Source organism: Salvelinus alpinus, chromosome 1 (assembly GCF_045679555.1).
Source record: "Salvelinus alpinus chromosome 1, SLU_Salpinus.1, whole genome shotgun sequence".
NCBI lineage: Eukaryota > Metazoa > Chordata > Actinopteri > Salmoniformes > Salmonidae > Salvelinus > Salvelinus alpinus.
In genome coordinates, this window is record NC_092086.1 from 39442639 (window position 1) to 39469726 (window position 27088).

The 27088-nt window shown below is 43.6% G+C and overlaps 1 protein-coding gene across 2 annotated transcripts in view; it reads left to right on the forward strand.

Annotated features, from left to right (window-relative positions):
• Positions 1 to 2865: 2865 nt before the first annotated feature.
• LOC139575595 (glutamate receptor ionotropic, NMDA 2C-like) overlaps positions 2866 to 27088 on the forward strand; it is a 75613-nt gene continuing 51390 nt past the window's right edge. The window contains exon 1 of one of the 2 annotated variants that reach the window (XM_071400724.1): positions 2866 to 4189. The gene's annotated coding sequence lies outside the window, so the exon portion shown is untranslated. The remainder of the gene's footprint in view (positions 4190 to 27088) is intronic. The other variant, XM_071400734.1, reaches the window with a different exon arrangement.

The following is a 27088-nucleotide window of genomic DNA, read 5'->3' on the forward strand; positions in this document are numbered from 1 at the left end:
GGCCTCTCCCAACAGCTTAAGAGGGACATATCACAGCCCCCGGGCCTCTCCCAATAGCTAAAGAGGACATATCACAGCCCCTGGTTCTCTCCCAACAGCTAAAGAGGAACATATCACAGCCCCTGGGCCTCTCCCAACAGCTAAAGAGGAACATATCACAGCCCCCGGGCCTCTCCCAACAGCTAAAGAGGAACATATCACAGCCCCCGGGCCTCTCCCAACAGCTAAAGAGGAACATATCACAACCCCTGGGCCTCTCCCAACAGCTAAAGAGGAACATATCACAGCCCCCGGGCCTCTCCCAACAGCTAAAGAGGAACATATCACAGCCCCCGGGCCTCTCCCAACAGCTAAAGAGGAACATATCACAGCCCCCGGGCCTCTCCCAAGAGCTAAAGAGGAACATATCACAACCCCTGGGCCTCTCCCAACAGCTAAAGAGGAACATATCACAGCCCCCGGGCCTCTCCCAACAGCTAAAGAGGCACATATCACAGCCCCTGGGCCTCTCCCAACAGCTAAAGAGGAACATATCACAGCCCCTGGGCCTCTCCCAACAGCTAAAGAGGAACATATCACAGTAGCGACACATCGCTCATCGCTGCCATGACAGGCTCATAAAATGCCACTGATGTTCCCCTGCCTGGAAACAAGATACATTTTTGGTGAGATACATTTTGAGAGAAGAAAATATAGATTTTTACAGCTATATTTTTTATGAGATTGTTTGTTGTTTGGCCGTCCCTTGTCTCGAACAGAAGTGGGAGAGTGTTTTAAAACTGTTGTTGTTTTTGCAATAGGATGTAAAATCCCATGTCATTCTTCAAAAACTCTTTGAACCCATTGCACATGCCTTGCTTCTGTGGATATTATGATGAGGAGATGACAGTATGAAAACGCCACCTGATGAGGGGTGTTCGTTCCTGTGTGCGTAAGCATGCATGTATTCATGTGCATGTGTGCTAGCATGTGGTGGCGTAGTCAAATCATTTGCAGGCTACTCAAGATTTTTATATCACTGCACAACACCAACCAGACTGCAAGACAAACATCTTCTGTACAGATTCACTTCATTGCTGCTTTACTGAGAAGAGTGGAAGCACAGTGCAAAACATGATTTAAAGTATCCCTGACATTTTTTCACAGCAATTTCAATCTTCTATCCAGCACTGTATTTCTCTCCAAAATATCATTTTGGCTCTCCTTTTATGATTGCCTCTTCCTTCCTTCCAAATTGCTAGTTTCCCTGTTTTATGATAGTATTTGTTGGGACAAGCAGGTCAAAACATGGGACTATTTTTTAAGCCAGAAATGCAATATAAATAAGAGAAGAGAGAGAACATGTAAATCAGAGTCCCTGGAAACCAATTAAAATTGAGATAACCATAACAATGGTTCTAGTTACCACAGATTGGCACATTCACAGTCGCTATGCTACAGTATAAGAAAGAGGGAACAGATGATGGATGATCAAAAGCAGTCTCTCCAAATTATGTAAACAACGCTTACACTTGTAAGCATAAGTTCACTTCACAGCTCACTCCTTGTCCAGACGGAGGATTCTGACGCTGACTCAAAGTGAGGCAGCATCTGGAAATACACCAAATGCAGCTATTTGGCTCCTGCTCCGGAGCTCTTAGCCAAGTAGCTTATTCACTCCCAGTGAGCTGAATCAATCACTATGTTACATAAATGAGACAAGAGAGGGAATCAGTCCCTTCTAAAAGAGAGTTAAAGAGTAAACAAGCCATTGACTCTGTACTGATGTATACCTGGGGGATGATTGTGAATGGTGCCCTACTTATTTTGTTGTCATTGGTTCCTTTCCTCAAAACCTAGAGTATTTGCATTCACTTATAATAGTGTCTCCAACAAATACTGGAGTGCACTTCAGTGTCAGATAACGGACAGAGAGGGCAGACAAAGAGAGAGAGAGAGAGAGAGACAGCGATTTGGAACGACACAGAGGGGAAGAGAAAAAAATTATAGACAGAGACACAACGGGGAATTAAAAAAGAGAGAGGGGAGAGAGAGAGAGAAATACTTTTGTAAGTGTAATATTTACTGTTCATTTTTATTGTTTATTTCATTTTTGTTTACTATCTATTTCACTTGCTTTGGCAATGTAAACATACATTTCCTATGCCAATAAAGCCCTTCAATTCAAAATTTAAATTGAGAGAGAGAGAGAGCGAGAGCGAGAGAGAGAGAGAGAGAGAGAGAGAGAGAGAGAGAGAGAGAGAGAGAGAGAGAGAGAGAGAGAGAGAGAGAGAGAGAGAGAGAGAGAGAGAGAGAGAGAGAGAGAGAGAGAGAGAGAGAGAGAGAGAGAGAGAGAGAGAGAGAACAGATAAATATATAGGAGAGAGAAGAGAGGGAGAAATGAACATAGAGTTAGGGGGAGAAAGCATAGGAGAGACATGAGAGAGTTTAAGGAGAGGTAGAGAGAAGGTAAGGCATACCATGTTTTCCAGGTGAGCATTTAAATGCTAGACCTGTTGATGTGATGGAGTCAGCAGGAGGAAGACAGACAGAGCTCAATGGATGAATCAGTGTGAAGGGGCACTTGAGAGAGAAATATACATTGTACTGTGGGAAGAGACAGAGAGAGAGAGAGAGAGAGAGAGAGAGAGAGAGAGAGAGAGAGAGAGATAGAGACAGACAGACAGACAGACAGACAGACAGACAGACAGACAGACAGACAGACAGACAGACAGACAGACAGACAGACAGACAGACAGACAGACAGACAGACAGACAGACAGACAGACAGGAAGGAAGGAAGGAAGGATATGGAGTCACGTTAAATGAGTTGCAGATATCGGGCAGAGCAGCAGGGAGGGAGAGACCGAGGGGAGGGGTGGAGAAATAGTAAGCAGGGAGGGAGAGTGAGTGAGAGAGGGAGAGAGGGAATCAAAGGATAAATCCTTACTACATAATGATTAGGACTCACAAGCCCTTCCTGTGACATGGAGTGTAGAAGCCAGGATTACAACGGGACAGAGTAAAGAGGCTGCAGGCAACACAGGGGGAAGGAGGGACACAGGTGCAAGAAGAGGAAGGGGCACACGGGAACAACAAGTGCATTGAACACGGCCACTAAAGGTTTCAGGGATCCATGCAACAACCTGCATCAAGAGCGATTTGGAAGCTCACCGGCTGACCTGCTGCTGCTGTCCTCTGTCTGGGCCATCTGTCTGTGGGCGTTGGAGCTAGCAGACCCAAGCCCAGCATCTGGACAGCACTGTGTCTTACTTAATGGAGGGGCAAGCGTGCTGCTGGAGAGCAGGGGGAGCAACCGGAGGCTCAGGTAATCCTGCAAATGTGAATTCGATGAGAAATTGACATATAGTCGATGAGTGTGTCATCAAAAAGATGGAGTACATCTGTTTCTTTCACCTGGGCGAGACAGCAGTGGGCAGTGAGAGAAGGAAGAGGGCGTCGGGCGCAGAGTCTTGACTGTCAGAAGACGTGAAGAATTTCACTGAATCGACCACTTGTTTTCAGGTTGTTTTTTTATGGCTCTAACACTTCTGAACTATTTTCTCTTGGCCAGGAAGTGGATACAGATTAGATGTGTTATCAGAGGTGAGAGGCTGCTGAAGACCAGCCAAGACACATAAATTGTACACACACACACACACACACCTATTCGGTATGCTTCATAACAATGAGTACATATATACACTCTCTGCCCTACTGAGCACACACATACTCACATGCACACATAGAGACACAGCCCATCTCGCACAACGCTCGGGGACTTGTTACCATAACAAACCTCTCTGGGGTTAGCTGTTCCAACTTCTATCCTCACGCCTTACACTGGAAATTAGCCTGTCACTACGGCCGTGGACTGCCTCATTCTGTTTATTAGTTGTTCCTTCTTTCCTCTGGCACCTGCTTTCTTCAATCACCCTCTATCACTCTATCCATACTTCCACCCCCCCCCCCCCCCACCTCCCTTACCAGCAAGAGATAATGTGACCTTCTGCCAAAGTGCTGGTAACCATGCCACGGTCGCAGCGGGCTCCTCTGTTGCTACTGAAATAGACTCAAACAAGTGCCGAAAGGAAGGGAGCGGGGGAGTGAGGGAAGGGAGAAAAGGGAAAAAAGAGAAGCAGGACAGCTGAAGGCACGGACACGGAATGAGCCGGTGGGAGCCAGGGCTGGATGCGGATTGCCAACGCAGGTAATGGATCACCTTCCCTTTCCCTTTCCCTACCACTGCCTAGCCTAGTGCTGTACCCAGACCCACCACACTTTACTGTCTCAGACTGCCGGCTTATACCGGACAGAGAGGGGTCGGCTGGATTGAAATAATTCCATATGACAAATGTGATTGCAATGGGCTGCTGTCAATATTGTAATGTATCTCAGAAGTGAGGAGGCTGCTGCTTTGTCACAGGTGCTACATGTGTTTGTTTTGCTCTTCGAAAGTAAAGAGACGGTGTAGATAGCAGACCCATCCTCCTCCCACTCAAGTCAGATGAAATGTAATGTATACTTGGAAGTTGGAACTAAATAAACAGTTTACTGTGAACTGTGGGGACTAGATCACAGGACCTATGTAAGGCATCAAAGGACTGGCTGTTGGCTGTGTGACCGTGTGGCAGTATGACTGTGCCTGTGTGTCTGTGGCTGTGCTTTACTTCACAGTGTCAGAGGATTTGGCAAAGTTGATCGATTCATCACTATAAACAGGAAAAACAGAACAGCTGAGAAGGACTGCAGTTGTACACTGCATGCTGAAACTGCCAGAGAAATTGAATTGCCACTGAGGAGTGACTTTGGTCCTTTGGGACAGGAGAGTGAATGAGACTTCTGTAATTATACTAGCATCCATCCCAGTGCTTTAGTTTCATGAATACAGAGCAGTTCCTTGACGTTCTGTAGACACACTCTACCTTTCAATTGGCTTCTGTTATGGCACTCCCATCCTGCGTTTCTATTTCTATTTCAACTGAAGGAAGAAAGAGAAAGATGAGGAAGGAAATAATGAATGAATGAAAGAAAGAGAGAGGGAGAGAGAGAGAGAGAAAGAGAAAGACAGAGAGGGAGAGAGGGAGAGAGAGATAAATATTTATTAGAAAGTGCCTTGATGGCATAGTTTGTGAGCCCTGTCTTGAAGGGCATTTCAAAAGTGTATTCCGGTGTGGACACAGTTATCAATCCCAAATGTTCTATCTCTGTTTCTCAACCTACTACACAGGACATGTTCAGTCACTTTCATTTGAGAAACATGCCAAATTGTTCACAATTTGCTTGTGAAAATTGATTGTTGAAATGTGATTGTTAAACTGACCACGTTATTCAAACTACAATGACCGTATCCACAACAGCGTTCAAGGTCAGATACCGGTGAGAGAACCCCAAGCAGGGAGAACTTGTCACCTTGGATATCCATATATACTGTATGAACCCCTTTAGGGTTTCCTGTAAGACAGTGGCACTGCTCTGAAAAAAGACAGTTAAGAAAAAAAGATCAACCACCCGGTTTTATAATTTTGGGGGGGGGGCATTTCACCTGAGTGCTTCCCAGACCATTTCCTAATACCTGTGGTATTTTTAGACGAGCTGGAGTGTGTGTGAGCCTGGTTCTAACCAAGGCAGATTGTCTAGTTCCATGCATGGCCAAGCATTACCTGCCTAACAGGTTGGATATTTGTATGCCAATATAGTACATTGGCATTATGCATTACTGTGTCTACCTTTTCTCTGTGTGTTTCACTTGGGAGAGAAAAATGTGTGAGCAGAATGAAATAATGTATTATAAACAGTACACAGCTTAGCACCGGTTGTTCTAGTGAAAAATGGCTGTTCATTATGTTATTCCTTCCATATCGTGGTTCCCCTGATGAGATGTATAGTGAATAAGGGAGTGTGTGTGTGTGTGTGTGTGTGTGTGTGCGTGTGTGTGTGTGTGTGTGTGTGTGTGTGTGTGTGTGTGTGTGTGTGTGTGTGTGTGTGTGTGTGTGTGTGTGTGTGTGTGTGTGTGTGTGTGTGTGTGTGTGTGTGTGTGTGTGTGTGTGTGTGCGTGCGTGTGTTGGGGGGTGAGAGGGTTAACAGATGAGACCGTCCCATCGTTGGTGGCAAGGCTCTGTGTGACAGGGGAACAGATGCATTGATCTCTGGGTATGCTGGCTCCCTCTTCTAGAACTGGTCCATCACACAGCATGGAATACACACACACGCACATGCACACACACATGCTTGCTTACACACACACACACACAGATGCACACACAAGCACTCTCACACACTGACGCTAAAACACACACACACACTATTGGAGGAGCACAAGCACCCACAAGCACCCACACGCACATGCACACATACATACACACACACACATTCTGACTCACCAACGAACAGAGGCAAACACACTCATTCTATCCATCCTACCATGGGAGACCAAAATGGACAATATCTCACCTGTCTACTTGTATATTGTTTTTGGAGTGCTTTTTTAAAAGAGGCTTTTAGGGTTGAAAATATCCAGACGTCCCCAACCTTGAGTGACACTTTAGAGCAGGGCAACAGAGGGTTAAACTCTGAAGGACACGGGACTGGGGGAGGGGCGTACAGTAGGTCACCTAGAGAATAAATCAAATCAGCAATCAAGCCGAGATGTTTTTTAACAGATGCTGGGCTTAATCCAGCCTTCCTCCACTACATCGCGCAGTCACACTCAACCACTATTACACACACAGCACTGCACACAGAAAGGGTTAGCCAATGTTTACACTTAGCTTTCTCTTTAGCTGTGTAGTTTAGTCTCATAGAGCACAAACATGAGGACAATCACAGCATTCTCCACTGGGTGTTTGTCCTGCTTTAATGGTGCGTTTCTCTCCTCGCCCCTACCTGGGCTCGAACCAGGGACCCTCTGCACACATAGACAACAGCCACCCTCGAAGCATCGTCACCCATCGCTCCACAAAAGCCGCGGCCCTTGCAGAGCAAGGGGAACAACAACTTCAAGGTCTCAGAGCGAGTGACGTCACTGATTGAAACGCTATTAGCGCGCACCACCGCTAACTAGCTAGCCATTTCACATCAGTTACCCATACATGCTGCCAAGGTGAGTCTGTGCGGAGAAAGAAAAAGTTTGTTACAGTCTAAAACAACTGTCCTCATTGGTCAGTTGTGAAATTTGCACTCTGTCTGGTCTGAGCCAAACAAGGAGACCCGCACCAAGTTCCATTAGCTGGCTGTTTGTTCCCTCCCATCCCAGTGTGTCTCCAATGACCTCCAGAGCTCTTGTCTCAGGGTTAGCTGCTGCTTCGTCAGCTGTCCAGCCTGCCCCACGACACTCCGAGCTGATCAACTTAATGAAATGGTAAAGCTATCAGTCCTCACCCCATCCTCACCCAGTCTCCCCTGTCCCTCCACACAGCAACACATCCCTCAACTCTGAGTGGAGAAAGGGCATGGAGAAGGGGGATAGGAGGGAGGTGGAGACAGGAGGCTGGTAAAATGACAAGGGGCCTTTCCACCTGAACAAACAAACAAGACACACATGCATGAGATGCAAATTGATCAAGCCACAGGGACCAGCCAGACAAGCACACACTGAGCAGTAAACAATTTACTGCAGGGGGAAGGTGGCTTCATACCAGAGCAATCGAGCCAACGAAGTAGTAAATTCCACCCAGAACCTGCGTCGTCACGTAATCCTTTTCCAGTGATATATGGCCCTCATAAAGTAGGGAATAATTGACAGGGCACCATACATGTTGAGAAACACATGAACTGTAACAGTTATACGTGTTTGCTCCCTGGTGTGTATGTTACAGTATGCCCCTGTAGCACTCACATAGCAGGGGGTAGAGGTCTCTGGTGAGGTTTTAAAGGGGAATTTAGAGGCTGGCTTCAGTCAGTGTCGTTCTCCTCCAGAAGTTTATTGCCGCTGTACTGCTTCACGGGCAACAGAGACTCCGGTCCCCATTTGTATTCAGGGTGCAGTGCTGTGTGCACCTTGTCTAACGTCCTGTCGCTGTTGAAAAGGAAAACTGACACAATGTTGCCTGGCTGGGGGAGCAGGGTGGCGTCTTCTCATCCGTCTCTCTCTCTCTCTCCCTCTCTCTCTCTCTCTCTCTCTCTCTCTCTCTCTCTCTCTCTCTCTCTCTCTCTCTCTCTCTCTCTCTCTCTCTCTCTCTCTCTCGATCTCTCTCTCTCTCTATCTCTCTCTCTCTCTCAGACACTGACACCCACCTTAGATCGTTCGTGTGTGCATCTGTGAGAATGTGTGTGTGTGTGCGTGTGTGATTTGTAATGGAAAAAAATGTAGTAGCCTAATTGCCAACTATTCACGCTTGTTTGTGTCGTACATAATATTTCACAATTACAACTACAACCTTAGAACCCATTCCTGAGAATTGATGTGCTGCTTATTGCAATTAGATATCGATGCCATGGCTGTCCACGTCAAAATATAAAGAACATCTCTAATTTCATTTGAACTGCTTGGAGTGGGCATGATTCATTTATATGAATCAGGTTTGGGGTTATGTGATGCAGCCTTGACAAAGTGATAAAACCACAAAGTTGGAGTTTTGGGCAAAGAAGTCCCTCAGGGCTCATTTAAAGAACGTAATAAGGGTACATTCAGTTAATCAGTACCTTCAGTTTGTTTTGCACCAACACTGTCACTTCAATCAATACTTTAGCTCCACTGAAAATGTATAAAAGTCAGATGCTTTACAACTATAGCTTTCATGGGTTTCTGTAGAACAGCGTTTGTACCCATGCGTATGAGACGAATCTGATAGCTTTGACATGTATCTGGCCCAGTTTTGGCATGTTAGTGAGATGTCAGGGAGAGAGGCGGAACTTAGTGTTGTCGCTGGTCTCAGCACATGGCAACACAATGTTTAAAGCAGAAAACACTCGATGGGATGGTTACCGTATAGTATACTGTATCTCAGAGGTAGATTAAAAAACAAAGTGGTATGTTCATACGTGGGTTAGTGCTTGTGTGAGGGGTCTGTCAGGGCAGATGGGTGGGCAGCAGCCAGCAAGTCAGCTGTCAGAGCAGGATGGTGACATCTGGACCGGGAGGGGATCCCCCCATCTCCATCGTCAGCCATGGACCTCGGCTTAACCAGGGTTTTATCCTGATCTCTGCTCCACATACCACACGGACACACATGACGGCCACAGACAGCACGGTCAAAGGCCAGGACTACAACCCAAAGCTTACACCACCATGACCATGTCGACCCAACCGTTTCTTACATGACACTGTGATTTACAGTGCCTTCAGAAAGCATTCACACCCCCGTGACTTTTTCCACATTTTGTTGTGTTACAAAGTGGGATTAAAATAGATTTAATTGTGATTTTATTGACCAAGGTCTTCACAAAATACTCTGTTATGTCAAAGTGGAAGAACATTTTAATGTTTTTTTTATGAATGGGAAATAAAGCACTAATATATCTTGATTAGAAAATTATTCAACCCCCTCAGTCAATACAGGTTAGAATCACCTTAGGCAGCGATTATAGCTCTGGACACCTGGATTGTACAATATTTCTTCAAGCTCTGTCAAGTTGGTTTTTGATCATTGCTAGACAGCCATTTTCAGGTCTTGCCATAGATTTTCAAGCCAATTTAATTTAAAACTGTAACTAGGTCACTCAGGAAAATTCAATGCCGTCTTGGTAAGCAACTCCAGTGTATATTTGGCCTTGTGTTTTAGGTAATGCTGAAAGGTGAATTTGTCTCCCAGTGTCTGTTGGAAAGCAGACTGAACCAAGTTCTCCTCTAGGATTTTGCCTGTGCTTAGCTTTATTCCGTTTATTTATCCTAAAAAACTCTCTAGTCCTTTCCAATGACAAGCATGCACCTAACATTATGCAGCCACCACCATGCTTGAACATATGAAGAGTGATACTCAGTGATGTGTTGGATTTGCCCCAAACATAACGCTTCGTGTTCAGGACAAAAAGTTAATTTCTTTGCCACATTTTTTGCAGTATTACTTTAGTACCTTATTGCAAACAGGATGCATGGAACCTTGAGGAACACCGAAATTTACAGTTGATTTATCTGAGGACAAACCATCCACAAACTGATATCTTTCCGACAGATAAGATCTAAACCAGGCCAGAACTTGTCCGTGTAGACCATTTTGGGTTTCCAATCTCTCCAAAAGAATGTGGTGATCGATGGTATCAAAAGCAGCACTAAGGTCTAGGAGCACGAGGACAGATGCAGAGCCTCGGTCTGACGCCATTAAAAGGTCATTTACCACCTTCACAAGTGCAGTCTCAGTGCTATGATTGGGTCTAAAACCAGACTGATGCGTTTTGTATACATTGTTTGTCTTCAGTAAGGCAGTGAGTTGCTGCGCAACAGCTTTTTCAATTTTTTTTTAGAGGAATGGGAGATTCGATATAGGCCGATAGTTTTTTATATTTTCTGGGTCAAGGTTTGGCTTTTTCAAGAGCGGCTTTATTACTGCCACTTTTAGTGAGTTTGGTACACATCCGGTGGATCGAGAGCCATTTATTATGTTCAACATAGGAGGGCCAAGCACAGGAAGCAGCTCTTTCAGTAGTTTAGTTGGAATAGGGTCCAGTATGCAGCTTGAAGGTTTAGAGGCCATGATTAGTTTCATCATTGTGTCTAGAGATATAGTACTAAAACACTTCAGTGTCTCCCTTGATCCTAGGTCCTGGCAGAGTTGTGCAGACTCAGGACAACGGAGGTTTGGAGGAATACGCAGATTTAAAGAGGAGTCTGTAATTTGCTTTCTAATGATAATGATCTTTTCCTCAAAGAAGTTCATGAATTTATCACTGCTGAAGTGAAAGCCATCCTCTCTTGGGGAATGCTGCTTTTTAGTTAGCTTTGCGACAGTATCAAAAATACATTTTGGATTGTTGTTATTTTCCTCAATTAAGTTGGAAAAATAGGATGATCGAGCAGCAGTGAGGGCTCTTCGATACTGCACGGTACTGTCTATCCAAGCTAGTCGGAAGACTTCCAGTTTGGTGTGGCGCCATTTCCGTTCCAATTTTCTGGAAGCTTGCTTCAGAGCTCGGGTATACCAGGGAGCTAGTTTCTTATGACAAATGTTTTTTGTCTGCATCTAGGGTATTGCGCAAGGTTAAATTGAGTTCCTCAGTTAGGTGGTTAACTGATTTTTGTACTCTGACGTCCTTGGGTAGGCTGAGGGAGTCTGTAAGGGCATCTAGGAATCTTTGGGTTTATAGCACGGCTTTTGATGATACTTGGTTGGGGTCTGAGCAGATTATTTGTTGCAATTGCAAACGTAATAAAACGGTGGTCCGATAGTCCAGGATTATGAGGAAAAACGATAAGATCCACAACATTTATTCCACGGGACAAAACTAGATTCAGAGTATGACTGTGGCAGTGAGTAGGTCCTGAGAAATGTTGGACAAAACCCACTGAGTCGATGATGGTTCCGAAAGCCTTTTGGAGTGGGTCTGTGGACTTTGCCATGTGAATATTAAAGTCACCAAAAATTTGAATATTATCTGCCATGACTACAAGGTCCGATATGAATTCAGGGAACTCAGTGAGGAACGCTGTATATGGCCCAGGAGGCCTGTAAACAGTAGCTATAAAAAGTGATTGTGTAGGCTGCATAGATTTCATGACTAGAAGCTCAAAAGACGAAAACTTCTGCTTTTTTTGTAAATTGAAATTTGCTATCATAAATGTTAGCAACATCACCACCTTTGCGGGATGCGCGGGGGATATGGTCACTAGTGTAACCAGGAGGTGAGGCCTCATTTAACACAGTAAATTCATCAGGCTTAAGCCATGTTTCAGTCAGGCCAATCACATAAAGATTATGATCAGTGATTAGTTCATTGACTATAACTGCCTTGGAAGTGAGGGATCTAACATTAAGTAGCCCTATTTTGAGATGTGAGGTATCACAATCTCTTTCAATAATGGCAGGAATGGAGGAGGTCTTTATTCCAGTGAGATTGCTAAGGCGAACACTGCCATGTTTAGTTTTGCCCAACCTAGGTCGAGGCACAGACACGGTCTCAATGGGGATAGCTGAGCTGACGACACTGACTGTGCTAGTGGCAGACTCCACTTAGCTGGCAGGCTGGCTAACAGTCTGCTGCCTGGCCTGCACCCTATCTCATTGTGGAGCTAGGGGAGTTAGAGCCCCGTCTATGTTCGTAGATAAGATGAGAGCCCCCCTCCAGCTAGGATGGAGTCCGTCACTTCTCAACAGGCCAGGCTTTGTCCTGTTTGTGGGTGAGTCCCAGAAAGAAGGCCAATTATCTACAAATTCTATCTTTTGGGAGTGGCAGAAAACAGTTTTCAACCAGCGATTGAGTTGTGAGACTCTGCTGTAGAGCTCATCACTCCCCCTAACTGGGAGGGGGCCAGAGACAATTACTTGATGCCGACACATCTTTCTAGCTGATTTACACGCTGAAGCTATGTTGCGCTTGGTGACCTCTGACTATTTCATCCTAACATCGTTGGTGCCGATGTGGATAACAATATCTCTATACTCTCTACACTCGCCAGTTTTAGCTTTAGCCAGCACCATCTTCAGATTAGCCTTAACGTCGGTAGCCCTGCCCCTAGTAAACAGTGTATGATTGCTGGATGATTCGTTTTAAGTCTAATACTACGGGTAATGGAGTCGCCAATGACTAGGGTTTTCAATGTGTCAGAGCTAATGGTGGGAGTCTTCGGCGCCTCAGACCACGTAACGGGAGGAGTAGAGACCAGAGAAGGCTCGGCCTCTGACTCCGACTCGCTGCTTAATGGGAAGAACCGGTTGAAAGTTTCTGTCGGCTGAATGAGTGACACCGGTTGAGCATTCCTACAGCATTTCCCTCCAGAAGCCATGAGAAAGTTGTCCGGCTGTGGGGACTGTGCGGGGGGATTTATACTACTATCTGTACTTACTGGTGACACAGACGCTGTTTCATCCTTTCCTACACTGAAATTACCCTTGCCTAATGATTGCGTCTGAAGCTGGGCTTGCAGCACAGCTATCCTCGCCATAAGGCGATTGTTCTCCTGTATGTTATGAGTACAGCGACTGCAATTAGAAGGCATCATGTTAATGTTACTACTTAGCTTCGGCTGGTGGAGGTACTGACGAACCACGTCCAGATAAAGCGTCCGGAGTGAAAAGGTTGAATGAAAAAAAGTAGAGCGAGGGAAAAAACTAAAAATATGAACGTAATTAAAAAGTAAAAACCATAAAGTTGTCAGGTAGCAAAGTAAAGTTAGCAACAAAACGCACAGCAGCACGTACACAAGTCTGCAAGTCTACAGGTAATTTTATGTATGGGTACAAAGATATGTTAGTAATTTAAAAATCATATTAAACACTATTATTGCACACAACTTATTACATGACTTGTTAAGCACATTTTTATTCCTGAACTTATATAGGCTTAACATAACAAAGGGGTTGAATACGTATTGACTCAAGACATTTCAGCTTTACATTTTTTATTAATTTGCAAACATTTCTAAAAACATAATTCCACTTTGACATTATGCGGTATTGTGTGTAGATCAGTGACACACAATTGAAATTTAATCAATTTTAAATTCAGGCTGTAACACAACAACATGTGGAAAAAGTCAAGCGGTGTGAATACTTTCTGAAGGCACTGTACATCTGTGTCAGCATGACCAGGGTGAGAAGGACATGACTGATGAATCATGCCAAGCCAGTGCTGCGAAAGGCTCAAGTAAACACGTGTTAGGTAAAATAGATTACACCCCGGATACCATTGTAATCTGCTACTGCCTCTCAAAGATTATTACCCTCACACTCTTCCACATACAATCTGTTCAATCTCACCACAGAGAGTGCTGACAAAGCAAATACAGAGGATGGAGTTTGGTGCTATAAATGTGATACGGGTGTGTAGAGATATACAGTGTATATCAACATTTGTCAAATGACAGGACAACACGTTACTGTATTCTTGGCTTTGAGAAATGAGTTGTATACCCTTGTGCCTTTGATGTATTGCCCTTAAAATAATTGATCAAACAGAAAATGTGATTAATGATCAAATGTTGGCTGATGACACAGTATATAGTCTTTCATTGGGTTTCCTTCCTAATGGGTCTGGCAATGATGACAAATTGGTTCTATATGACCTGTCTGTTTGTGAGGGCAACAATATAGTATGAACTTTCAATATAGTATGAAACATTATCCCATTACTCCTGTGCTGCAGCTGCATGAAGATGACATGAAAATGTAGTAGTCCTGCATTATTACCCATCTGCTAAGTTATTAACAACCTGCCTGTCATTGTACCACTGACACACAGAGACAGGACATCTGCTAAGTTATTAACAACCTGCCTGTCATTGTACCACTGACACACAGAGACAGGACATCTGCTAAGTTATTAACAACCTGTCTGTCATTGTACCACTGACACACAGAGACAGGACATCTGCTAAGTTATTAACAACCTGCCTGTCATTGTACCACTGACACACAGAGACAGGACATCTGCTAAGTTATTAACAACCTGCCTGTCATTGTACCACTGACACACAGAGACAGGACATAACCTGCTGGCCTTTGCCCTACTAACACCACAGAGACAGGGCACACTGTAAACCTCCAAACCCATTCTACCTAACACACCCTCAAATCCAAAAGCATAATCTTAAATCAGAAATCGACAGGTTGTGGGCGACCCAATGCTCCCCACTTCCCCACTTTGAACGAAAACAAGGGGGTTGAGCCCTGAGCCGCCTTGGCTGGCCTTCTAGGCTAGGTGTGTCTTTGTGTTAATCCCGCCAACTCGAATGACTCTACTGCCCCAGAGCTGGAGAGAAAGTGAAAGTCACTTGCAACCTAACATTACAGCCGCCAGAAACAAACCGAGCAGGTGAAGCCAACAAGCATCATTCTCGGTTCTTGGATCTGAATCAACTCGACCCTAAAAGAGACAAAGAAGCGAGAAAAAGAAGGCTCATGACCAATCCATAAACTCCAGAAAAATGTGAATACATTTTGAAAGGTGGAAGAGTGACTCCCAGATGGCCACCGTTGTCATGGACTGGTAATGTTAGGTAAGTGTTGGGTTACATGTTTAGCCTGCTAGCTATGTTAGCTGCTAACCTTAGAGTGTTCAATGTTCAAGCTAGCTAACAAGGCTACTTAGCAAGCTAACAAACATCTTCTGTATTTAGACTGTTTTGTACTCAAAGGAATCTAACGATGGCATCATGTAGCTACACTGCATAAATCCTACAAGATGCCCAATGCCTTTATTTCAGCTAGCTAACATTAGCTAGCTAAAGCTAGATATGCAGATTGTTTTGCATGTAGATGATAATGCTAGCTAGCTAGGTGGTGAACAGGATGTTTGGCCCAGAACCACTCCAAAAAATGCATCTAGCCATATATTTGGTACGGTAACATCACACAAACATGTATTTCTCAGGGAGATATGGGTGGGGACAGTCTGATTTAGAGGGAAAGAAATGCTGTATGCATTTTCTGTTATGCTTTGTGATTCAATAATTATTTTGTTGGTAATCAACCAAAATAGTTAGCTATATTTCCCTGTTCCGCATATTGCCTGTCTATATACAGCTTTGATTCTTACCTAGTGTTAACTACCCACCAGAATGACTGAATGAATAACTAGTGTGGTCAGTCAAGTAAACGATGGCACATCTGCATGACATATTGGTGTACTATTGGCCATCATGTCACAGAATGGTACATTAGCATGACACATGTTAAACTGGTTACAGCACCACATCAAGGACACTGTGGTGACACTGACTTATTTGAGAATTGAACCTCTGTGGCATGGCCGTAAGGATGCATTGCAGTCATACTTGCTCTGATGACCTCCTAGTAGGGAGTGAAAGGTGGGAACCAGGAGTAGCACATAACAGTTTGTGGCCTGGAGGTGTGGGACCTAACAACATGTTCGTCATTCAAAACTGCTGTGTGTGGCGAGTACTTGCCTCCCGTGATCCGCAGCGGCAACATATAGGCTTTTTGCCTGGGAGCTGGGAGATAGCTGTATATGTCCTACCTTGTATGTGTGTTTTATTGTTTTAAGTGTTCAGTTGTCATTGTAATTGTCCCATTTTTTTGTATGAAAACAGTAACTTTTTTAACTGATGAATTATGGGGATTTTTACATAACAGATATGTATTTATGTGGTCAGTCTTTTATCATGCAGCAAACAGTCCAAGTCATCCATGATTCTGTTACTACGGCAGTGTTGATGCTGATAGGAGAAAAAAAATCATATCACTGACATGTATTGGGCTCCCGAGTGGCGCAGCGGTCTAAGGCACTGCATCACTGCGTCACTACAGACACCCTGGTTTGAATCTAGGCTGTATCACAACCGGACGTGATTTGGAGTCCCATAGGGTGGCGCACAGTTGGCCCAGCATTGTCCGGGTTTGGCTGGTATAGGCCGTCATTGCAAATACGAATTTGTTCTTAACTGACTAAAAATAAAATATTGGAATCACTTATTGTATTAGCGCAAGTGTCAATGGCCTTTCCGAACCAAGTTTTCATAGTATTAATTCTAACCCAATGTAATTGTATATTCATTTCTCAAGTTCCAGCAGGTAAAATACTCTAACAAGCATAATGTCTGCCATTCTGTATGAACAAAAGTTCCCCACCAAGCCCTTTGCACTGATGTTCCTGGAGAAACTCTTGTTTGGTCAGTCTTTGGAGGTTGTTGGCACCGTGTGGGAAATCATCAAAGGAATTGTTACTTCAATAGTATACGATAAAATGTAATGTCATATTCCCGTACACCCCACTGTATCCTGTGTATATGCCAAATAAACTTTGATTTAGATTTGGAATTTGAGTTATTAATTAAAGTGAGAACGTATGCACCATTTATGAATTTAACCATTAAAGAATTGATGCTTGGTAACATATTGGCCATGGTCTAACCTGAGAGAGAGGAGGTAGGTAATACACTGGCCATAGTCTCACCTGAGAGAGAGGATGTAGGTAATAACATACTGGCCATGGTCTAACCTGAGAGAGAGGATGTAGGTAATAACATACTGGCCGTGGTCTAACCTGAGAGAGAGGATGTAGGTAATAACATACTGGCCATGGTCTAACCTGAGAGAGAGGATGTAGGTAATAATATACTGGCCATAGTCTCACCTGAGAGAGAGGATGTAGGTAATAATATACTGGCCATAGTCTCACCTGAGAGAGAGGATGTAGGTAATAATATACTGGCCATGGTCTCACCTGAGAGAGAGGATGTAGGTAATAATATACTGGCCATGGTTTCACCTGAGAGAGAGGATGTAGGTAATAATATACTGGCCATAGTATCACCTGAGAGAGAGGATGTAGGTAATAATATACTGGCCATAGTCTCACCTGAGAGAGAGGATGTAGGTAATAATATACTGGCCATAGTATCACCTGAGAGAGGGGATGTAGGTAATAATATACTGGCCATAGTCTCACCTGAGAGAGAGGATGTAGGTAATAATATACTGGCCATGGTCTCACCTGAGAGAGAGGATGTAGGTAATAATATACTGGCCATAGTATCACCTGAGAGAGAGGATGTAGGTAATAATATACTGGCCATAGTATCACCTGAGAGAGAGGATGTAGGTAATAATATACTGGCCATAGTATCACCTGAGAGAGAGGATGTAGGTAATAATATACTGGCCATAGTCTCACCTGAGAGAGAGAGTAGGTAATATACTAACTATGTAATACTTGTAACGAGGGTAATGTCTGCCATTCTGTATGAACAAGAGAGGGGATGTAGGTAATAATATACTGGCCATGGTCTCACCTGAGAGACGATGTAGGTAATAATATACTGGCAATGGTCTCACCTGAGTGAGGATGTAGGTAATAATATACTGGCCATGGTCTCACCTGAGAGAGGATGTAGGTAATAATATACTGGCCATGGTCTCACCTGAGAGAGAGGATGTAGGTAATAATATACTGGCCATAGTATCACCTGAGAGAGGATGTAGGTAATAATATACTGGCCATGGTCTCACCTGAGAGAGGATGTAGGTAATAATATACTGGCCATGGTCTCACCTGAGAGAGAGGATGTAGGTAATAATATACTGGCCATGGTCTCACCTGAGAGAGGATGTAGGTAATAATATACTGGCCATGGTCTCACCTGAGAGAGAGGATGTAGGTAATAATATACTGGCCATAGTCTCACCTGAGAGAGGATGTAGGTAATAATATACTGGCCATGGTCTCACCTGAGAGAGAGGATGTAGGTAATAATATACTGGCCATAGTCTCACCTGAGAGAGGATGTAGGTAATAATATACTGGCCATGGTCTCACCTGAGAGAGGATGTAGGTAATAATATACTGGCCATGGTCTCACCTGAGAGAGAGGATGTAGGTAATAATATACTGGCCATAGTCTCACCTGAGAGAGAGAGTAGGTAATATACTAACTATGTAATACTTGTAACGAGCGTAATGTCTGCCATTCTGTATGAACAAGAGAGGGGATGTAGGTAATAATTTACTGGCCATGGTCTCACCTGAGAGAGAGGGTAGGTAATATACTAACTATGTAATACTTGTAACGATCGTAATGTCTGGCATTCTGTATTAACAAAAGTTTCCTACCAAGCCCTTAGCGCTGATGCTCCTGGAGATATTCTTGCTTGGTTGGTAGTGGGACAGGAGGGACAAGTCTGTCTGTGGGGGTTGTTGGCACTGTTGAAAAACATAAGATACATTTTTACTTCAATAGTACACGGTACAATGCAATGCCATATTCCCATATACATCCCACTGTATCCTGTGCATATGCCAAATAAACATTGATTTTGATAACATAATATGGATGGAATATGTGGTGTTTTGCGATAACCTGTCTAACATCCTAATGTAACCATCCTATCACTTGATGGCCAATAGTCCTCCAATACGTCATGAAGATTAACCATTGTTTACTTGACTGACATTGATTTTGATAACATAATATGGATGGAATATGTGGTGTTTTGCGATAACCTGTCTAACATCCTAATGTAACCATCCTATCACTTGATGGCCAATAGTCCACCAATACGTCATGAAGATTAACCATTGTTTACTTGACTGACCACGCTGGATATTCATTCAGACGTTCTGGTGGGTAGTTCTCACTAAGTAGGAATCAGTGCTGTATATAGGTAGGCAATGTGCTGAACAGGCAAACATAGATAACTATTTTGGTCAATTTCAAACAAAATAATTATTGAATCACAAAGCATAAAAGAAAATGCATACAGCATTTCTTACCTCTCTTTCAGTGTTGGGGTTTGCACAACCACAATTTGAACAGCCTCAAATTCCTTCGAAATCAGACCGTCTCCACCAGTATCTCCTTGAAAAGACATGTTTGTGTGATGTTACTTTACCAAATGTTATGCATACATGCATTTTTTGGGGTGTACCTGGGCTGAAAATGCTGTTGACCACCTAGCTAGCTAGCTAGTTATCTACAAATGAAACACTATCATGTCAACAATCTGCATATCTTGCTTTTGCTAGCTAATGTTAGTTAGTTGAAATAAAGGCATTGGGGGGGGTTTGTGCAGTGTGGGTTTATGATGCCATTGTTAGATTCCTTTGAGTACAAAACAGACCGAAGATGTTAGCTAGCTTGAACATTGAACACACTAAGGTTAGCAGCTAACGTATCTAGCAGGCTAAACACGCAACCTAACACTTACTGACTGGTAAGTCAGTGGAGGCTGCTGAGGGGAGGACTGCTCATAATAATGGCTGGAACGGTGCGAATGAAATGGCGTATTTGATACCATTCCACCTATTCCGCTCTAGCCATTACCACGAGCCGGTCCCCCCAAATTAGGGTGCCACCAACCTCCTGTGTTACCAGTCCATGAGAACGGTGAACATTTCAGCGTCACTGTTCAACCCTTCAAAATGTATTCAAATCAAATCAAATTGTATTGGTCACATACACATATTTAGCAGATCTTATTGCGGGTGTAGCGAAATGCTTGTCTTCCTAGCTCCAACAGTGCAGTAGTATCTAACAGTGCAGTAGTATCTAAAAACGATTCACAACAATACACACAAATCTACAAGTAAAAGAATGGAATTAAAAAATATATAAATATTAGAATGAGCATTGTCACAGTGGCATTGACTAAAATACAGTAAAATAGAATACAGTATATACATGTGAGATGAGTAAAGCAGTATGTAAACATTATTTAAACATTATTAAAGTGGCTTGTGTTCCCTTATTAAAATTGCCAGTGATTCCAAGTCTATGTATATAGGGCAGCACCCTCTAAGGTGCAATGTTGCGTAACCGGGTGGAAGCCGGCAAGTGATGGCTATCTAACAGTCTGATGGCCTTAAGATAAGTTGTTTTTCCAGTCTCTCGGTCCCAGCTTTGATGCACCTGTACTGACCTCGCCTGCTGGATGTTAGAGGGGTGAACAGGCCATGGCTCGGGTGGTTAATGTCCTTGATGATCTTTTTGGCCTTCCTGTGACATCGTGTGCTGTAGGTGTCCTGGAGGGCAGGTAGTTTGCCCCCGGTGATGCGTTGGGTAGACCTCACCACCATCTGGAGAGCCCTGTGGTTGCAGGCGGTGCAGTTGCCGTACCAAGCGGCGATACAGCCCGACAGGATGCTCTCATCTGTAAAAGTTTGTTTTAGAGGCCAAGCCAAATTTCCTCAGCCTCCTGAGGTTGAAGAGGCACTGTTGTGCCTTCTTCACCACACTGTCTGTGTGGGTGGACCATTTCAGATCGTCAGTGATGTGTACGCCGAGGAATCACCTTCTCCACTGCAGTTCCGTCGATGTGGATAGGGGCATGCTCCCTCTGCTGTTTCCTGAAGTCCACGATCAACTCCTTTGTTTTGTTGACGTTGAGTGGGAGGTTATTTTCCTGGCACCACTCTCCCAGGGCCCTCACCTCCCTGCTGGCTGTCTCGTCATTGTTGGTAATCAGGCCTCCTACTGTTGTTTCGTCTGCAAACTTGATGATTGAGTTGGAGGTGTGCGTGGCCACGCAGTCATGGGTGAACAGGGAGTGCTGAGGATCAGTGAAGTGGAGGTGTTGTTTCCTACCTTCACCACCTGGGGGCAGCCCGTCAGGAAGTCCAGGACCCAGTTGCACAAGGTGGGGTTCAGACCCTAGGGCCCCAAGCTTAATGATGAGCTTAGAGGGTACTATGGTGTTGAATGCTGAGCTACAGTCAATGAACAGCATTATGAACAGGTTGTTCAGATGGGATAGGGTAGTTCCAATGTTTTTCCGGTTTATGGATTGGTCTTGAGCAGTCTTTTTCTTGCGTCTTTTTATTTTTGGGGGTCGAGTTGATTCAGATCCAGGAACATAGAATTATGTTTGTTTGCTTCATCTACTGTGTTTTTTTCTGGCAGTGGTAACGTTAGATTGTAAATGACTTCCTCTCCAGCTCTGGGGCAGCAGGGCCATTCAAGTAGCGCAAAGACACACCTAACCTAGAAGGCCAGCCCAAGGCGGCTCAGGGCTCGACACCCTTGTTTCGTTCAAAGTGAAAACACTACACAAGAAGTGAGGCAGCATATTTAAAGCACAGGCATGTTAGGAGAAACCTATCTCCAAAAATCCCCCCCATGCAGAGACAGTCAGAGAGATCATTACTCTCAGATTTATCGGGTTTTCATTCCACGGCGGATCAATCACTTGTCATGTACACTTAATGCAACAGCATGTCTGAAATATGTCCAGCACGCTCGTGGCTTAGGAGAGCAAAGCAGAGCAGGGATCTTGATTTGGATGGTGACATAAACTAATATCATTGAGTGTATCAGTTTGATGTGATTTTCTTCCCTGGGGTCATGGGGTGGGAGATAACTCAGAGGCTGCTGGGATTGGAAACATGCAGACTGGGAGATCACTGTATGGAAGCAGGTAGGGTAGAGGGAACATGGGGCTGTATATTGGACAGTAGGATACATTTTTACTATGACAGCCTATAGCTCCAGTTTATTATGAGGCCATGATATGGAGAATAATTTCATCAGGACTAAAGAAGTAAATCTACAGGGAGGTGTCAGGGATATGACAGGTTGACATGCCCTGTCCGCGCTCCGCTAGGGCCCACGATGATCAAATCACCAGACGACAGACATAGAGTCACAGCTGAGAGGGACTCACCTTGCACTGCATCCAATATTGTGGTGACACCTGGCATTGGGATGTAAAATTGAGTTGAATATTGACCTAGATAAAATGTGACAACAATACAAGCCATTACGTCTTGTTGGAGGGGAAAAGCAGTTGCATGTGTCTGATTTGAGGCATGGCAGATATGTCAAAGTCACATCCTTCCAGATGAGGCAATGTGTCTAAAGGCTAAGTTGTCTTTAAGAGAAAATATTAACTCTCAAACCACCATGTTGTTCTGTTAGTGGAACTAGAATATAAACACTCTGTGAGTGTGGCTACTCTAGTAGTCTGTTTTTATATCAGTGTGCACTATTGTCACAAAGCTGCTTCCCCACTTGTTCTATTTTGGTCACCATCTGCAAAGGCAGGAAACAAATGTCACTTAACAGTAATACTTCTGTGAACTAAGCTATTGACTATACCAAGTCAAAATATTCTCAGAGTGCTTTGTTCTATCCTAATATAGCTGGCAGTAGTATCAGGAATTTTGGTAATATTATATGATGTGCAATATAGCGTTTATTGAATGTTGTCTAAAGTATAGAAAAAAGAGGCAGAGGCTTTTGGAACTAAGGATTATAGATCCAGCTTGATATTACATTACTTTAAATCACAATGAGGGAGCCATGTTATTGGCGATGGACTAGTTAAGTGTTCCCCAGATGGTGGATCGGGACCCAGGCTGGGTCGCAGCTACAATATATTCTCCTGGGTCGCAGCTATATCCTCCTGGGTCGCAGCTAAAGCCTGGGTTCTGGCTACATGTATTGTTTTGTTTATCAGATGGTCCACAAAGCTCTTTAGATAGATCCGAGCTAAACAAAGTCTGGAAACCACGGTAGCAGTGAGGGCCAATGAATGGGAGTTGAGAGGATACTCAGTGGTTAACAATAAAAGTCTAATTGATTCTAATTTACTCGACAATGCATGACTGGAAGAAGCCGATTCACTGTATTCACAAAAGCATTTTATTATTCCTATTTAAGTGTACTCAAAATGCTCATGAATTACCAGATTAGTTGAAAGGTAATGGATTTTGGGGGATTAGAATGACAGTATTTTATCTTCATGGCTTAGCTAAACCCATAATCACAGGTGAATGGGAAATGAACTGTGATCATAATGATCGGATGAAATAGTTGGCGGTCTTTGCATTAGCGAAGGTCAAATTGTCAATTACACTGTGTGGGGTTAAACTAATCCTTAATACTGAACACATGCATAATGTATGGGAAAGAAAAGGACATTTATACTGATTAGACTTGAAAGGGGTTATTATAAAGGAATTCTAATAGGATTTAATGTAAGGTATGTATTTTTCATGTTAACCCATTGTTGAGTACCTACAAATTATAAAGTTTCCTTACTCAAGTCTAAAATGTGATAGGTATTAAACATTGGGCTGGTCAGCTGATGTTTCATTGATAAAAAGCAAGAGAAGAGGTAAAGTTACCAGCAGAGAGCCACGAGGCACCAGCATGCCTATCCAAGGCTTGGAGCATATTGATCAAACTGTGCCCAGGATGAGACAGGTGTAAGTCTTAGCAGCAGTTTCATGCTCTGAATACGAAATGACCCATTACGTCAACAATGACGAGCACAACAACCCCCCCCCCCCCACCCCCCCCCCCCCACACACAACCAGATGTACGTACTGTACCACTATGGTCTTAAGATATTGAGCAGGGCTGGGAATTGGGCATGAGGAGAGTGCAGTCAAATGTCTAAGCAGAGGCTCCTGAACAGATTTGATGATAGTAACACTGTAAGTAAATAAATGTGTCATCTCAGCTGACTTTCAACCAATCACCTTTAGGACAAAGGAATAGCTGAAAAGGTGTAAAACTAAAATAATTTCATTTCTCAGGCCAGTCCAGACAAAACAAAACACATCTGGCAGGTGTTATTACAATAACAAATGTAACCCCTTGACCCTTGTTATTTAGTCAAATGTGTTACAGTAGAGACAGTTCTCCCACAGACTACATAAGAGAAGTGGGACAGAGACAGAAATAATTAGCTTCTCTGGTTTGACAAGGAAACAGCAGAGGACAACTGATATTCTAAGGGAACTGCTTTTACCAACTCACCCACTAGAGGGGGATAAGCAATTCCTCATTATAAACCCATCTGGTCTGAAAGCCATGGTGAAGATCTTGAAGGATTCTGTTAGGACTGTCTGCCATTAAACAGAGATATAATATCAACTGTCACATAGTTAGATCTGGTATCTGTTTTACTCTGTCATCTCCCTCTCCCTAACACTTTTAGCTGGATGACAGTTTTAAAAAGGCATGGCATAATCTTTGCAGTCGCACCAGGGATTTGCTCAGTAGTAACGGTGCATGGGGAAACGGTCTGAGCCCTTCTAAGTGCCAGACTGGAACAGTGGCAGAAGCTTTGATCTAATCTGGTCTGTGTGCCCTCGCGCCAGCCAGCGGTGACTTGGGCAGAGTCAAGTGAGAGAGAGAGGTCGGTAAACTGAACACATTCCCACTGATAGGAGGCTGGGAGCTGGAGCTGTGAAAACTCCAGCAGACAACTAACACATATCAAATCCAGGCACTGAAAATTGGGGACTTGCAGATTCACAGAGATTACATCTCTAGAGAGCAAAGAATTTGACATGGCAGTGCATTCCAAAATCCAACCCCAGATTATAGAGGTCATAGCGTAGAAAACAAATGATCTCTTGTCTGTGTAGATGGGGAAAATCTCCTTCAGACACATTTTCTACCAATGCCTGCATGTCTCACAGTAATGACTGTTTGCATACTTAGAGTATCATAGATATATTGTAATAGAGTTTGCTTATGTTCATGTTCACTAGTTTCACAGTGGGATTTTGTTTGTTTCTACTGACTCAACATGACACAAAAGTCATAAAACTAGCTTTTCATGACTGCATCATGATGTAAACAGCAACCTGTCTCTTTTCCATGGTCCCAAACTACAGTATTTACCACTCATCTGTTGCAACCAGGCTTAAGAACCAAATAAACTGTGATCTGAAAAAAAATCAACATAAAATACAGTGTAAATGATGTACCCAGAGCTGCATTTTCTATTACAATATCCCTGACTAAAATAAATATCCACAGTGAGTTTTGATCCCTAACATTGGAATAAAGCCTCAAGCCATTGTACAAGTTTGGGGGTGGATTTAGCTCCATGTAGGACAGTAATAAAAGCCTCTTTCCTGTGTTTTGGAGACTTTGGATTGTGACCAAGCTACAGAACGGGTTTCATGACTATATTGCCCAGCGTTATTGCAAATCACAGTGGTGTGAGTTCCACTTTTTGTTGTCAGCAAGGTCAAATTGGGCTAGATGGTCAAATCAATGTTTACACTGTGCTGTAATTACCTCCCGATAGCTGTGTCTCTGTTTGGAATACACCTTGGTAATAGGGGGCATATCGACAAACATAAGTCATCTGATTAAGTCGATGATGACTCATTGGCTGTTGTGTTTAATTCCACATCCCCATTTTACCACGGTAATCCCCCATGTAGGTGACCTTCAGACATCCACCTCAGCTGTTTCACTGCCTTGATTAAACATGTGGAAGGTCAAGCTCTTTTAATGAGATCCTCCTCAAAGACATTAACCCTAACGTGTTCCATCATACAATGGCCGGATAAGACATGGATAATGTCATTGAAGGAAAGCAATGCATTCCTGCTCTGTGTTCTTAACAGTTTAAGGGATTATCAATCAGCCTGCAGGATCAATGACAGAAATATTGCCTATTTTCATGACAGAGGAAACTCAGCAATGATGTCATAAATGGAAAATAGGTATGTCAATCAGCACAACAAATCCATCCTGTTTTTGATATGGTCAAAATCTAGCAACTTTCATAATGCCTTTCCATTCTCAACAGCCGTACCATCATTGGTATTCTAGGCTGCTCCGCTACTAATGACGATCTATAATGGTCCTTTCTCAGCCATGTGTTGCTGATAAGGTCCCTGACCAGCAGTGTGATGCAGAAATCCCTACAGTCCTCTGGGAGGCAGGTTTTCAGAGTGGAGACTATATTATCACGTAGTCCAACCAATTACCCCATGGGAACGTCACCACCACTTTACTGGTACACTCCATCTACGCTAACACAAGCCCCTCGTCCCATTCCCTCTGTCAGGCAGGGGTTGAGGAATGGGGGACTGCAGTGGGTCCCCAGCTGTCCAACATGTCTTGATAGGGAGTCACAATCATGCCGTGGGCCATGACACCCGCCAAGGAATACTGAGGATTACATTGTAATCACCCCACTGTGATTCAAACTCATGCTAAATCAGGTCCCCTTGACAGGATACCACACACACACGCACACGCACGCACGCACACACTCACACACACCACACAGAGTCAGGCCCGCAGGCTGCAGTGTGACAGATAAGTCATAGAGGATGACTCTGTCTGACAGAGGGACACAGTATCTGACCAGACATTAAATGGATTGGTGAATGTAATGGTGTAGGATCTAACTCCATTCAATTCCATTGTGAAATACATCATTTTTTTCTACTTTGCCCTACAACTATAAATATCTGGAAGATCAAAACAAGCTAAAGAGTTTCTGGTCGATTTGATCATTTATTCATTACCTGGAACATGACAATGTAGGGTTTATGATTTCAAACTAAAAGTGAATCCCTTAACAAACTTTGTTACTGTCACTGTGACACTGTACTTTGGGAAAATTGCATTGAAGTCTATTAGCTATGCAGTATTTTTAAACACTGATCTTATCAATTCATTTCAAAGGCTCATCTAAGGGAAAACTGTCATCCAAGTTAAGTTACATTAGGTTTTTTCCGTGAACAATGCCTTAGAAATACAGCATGTAGCTGCCGTTAAAAAAAGCCTCCATGGCCAAAACCAGGT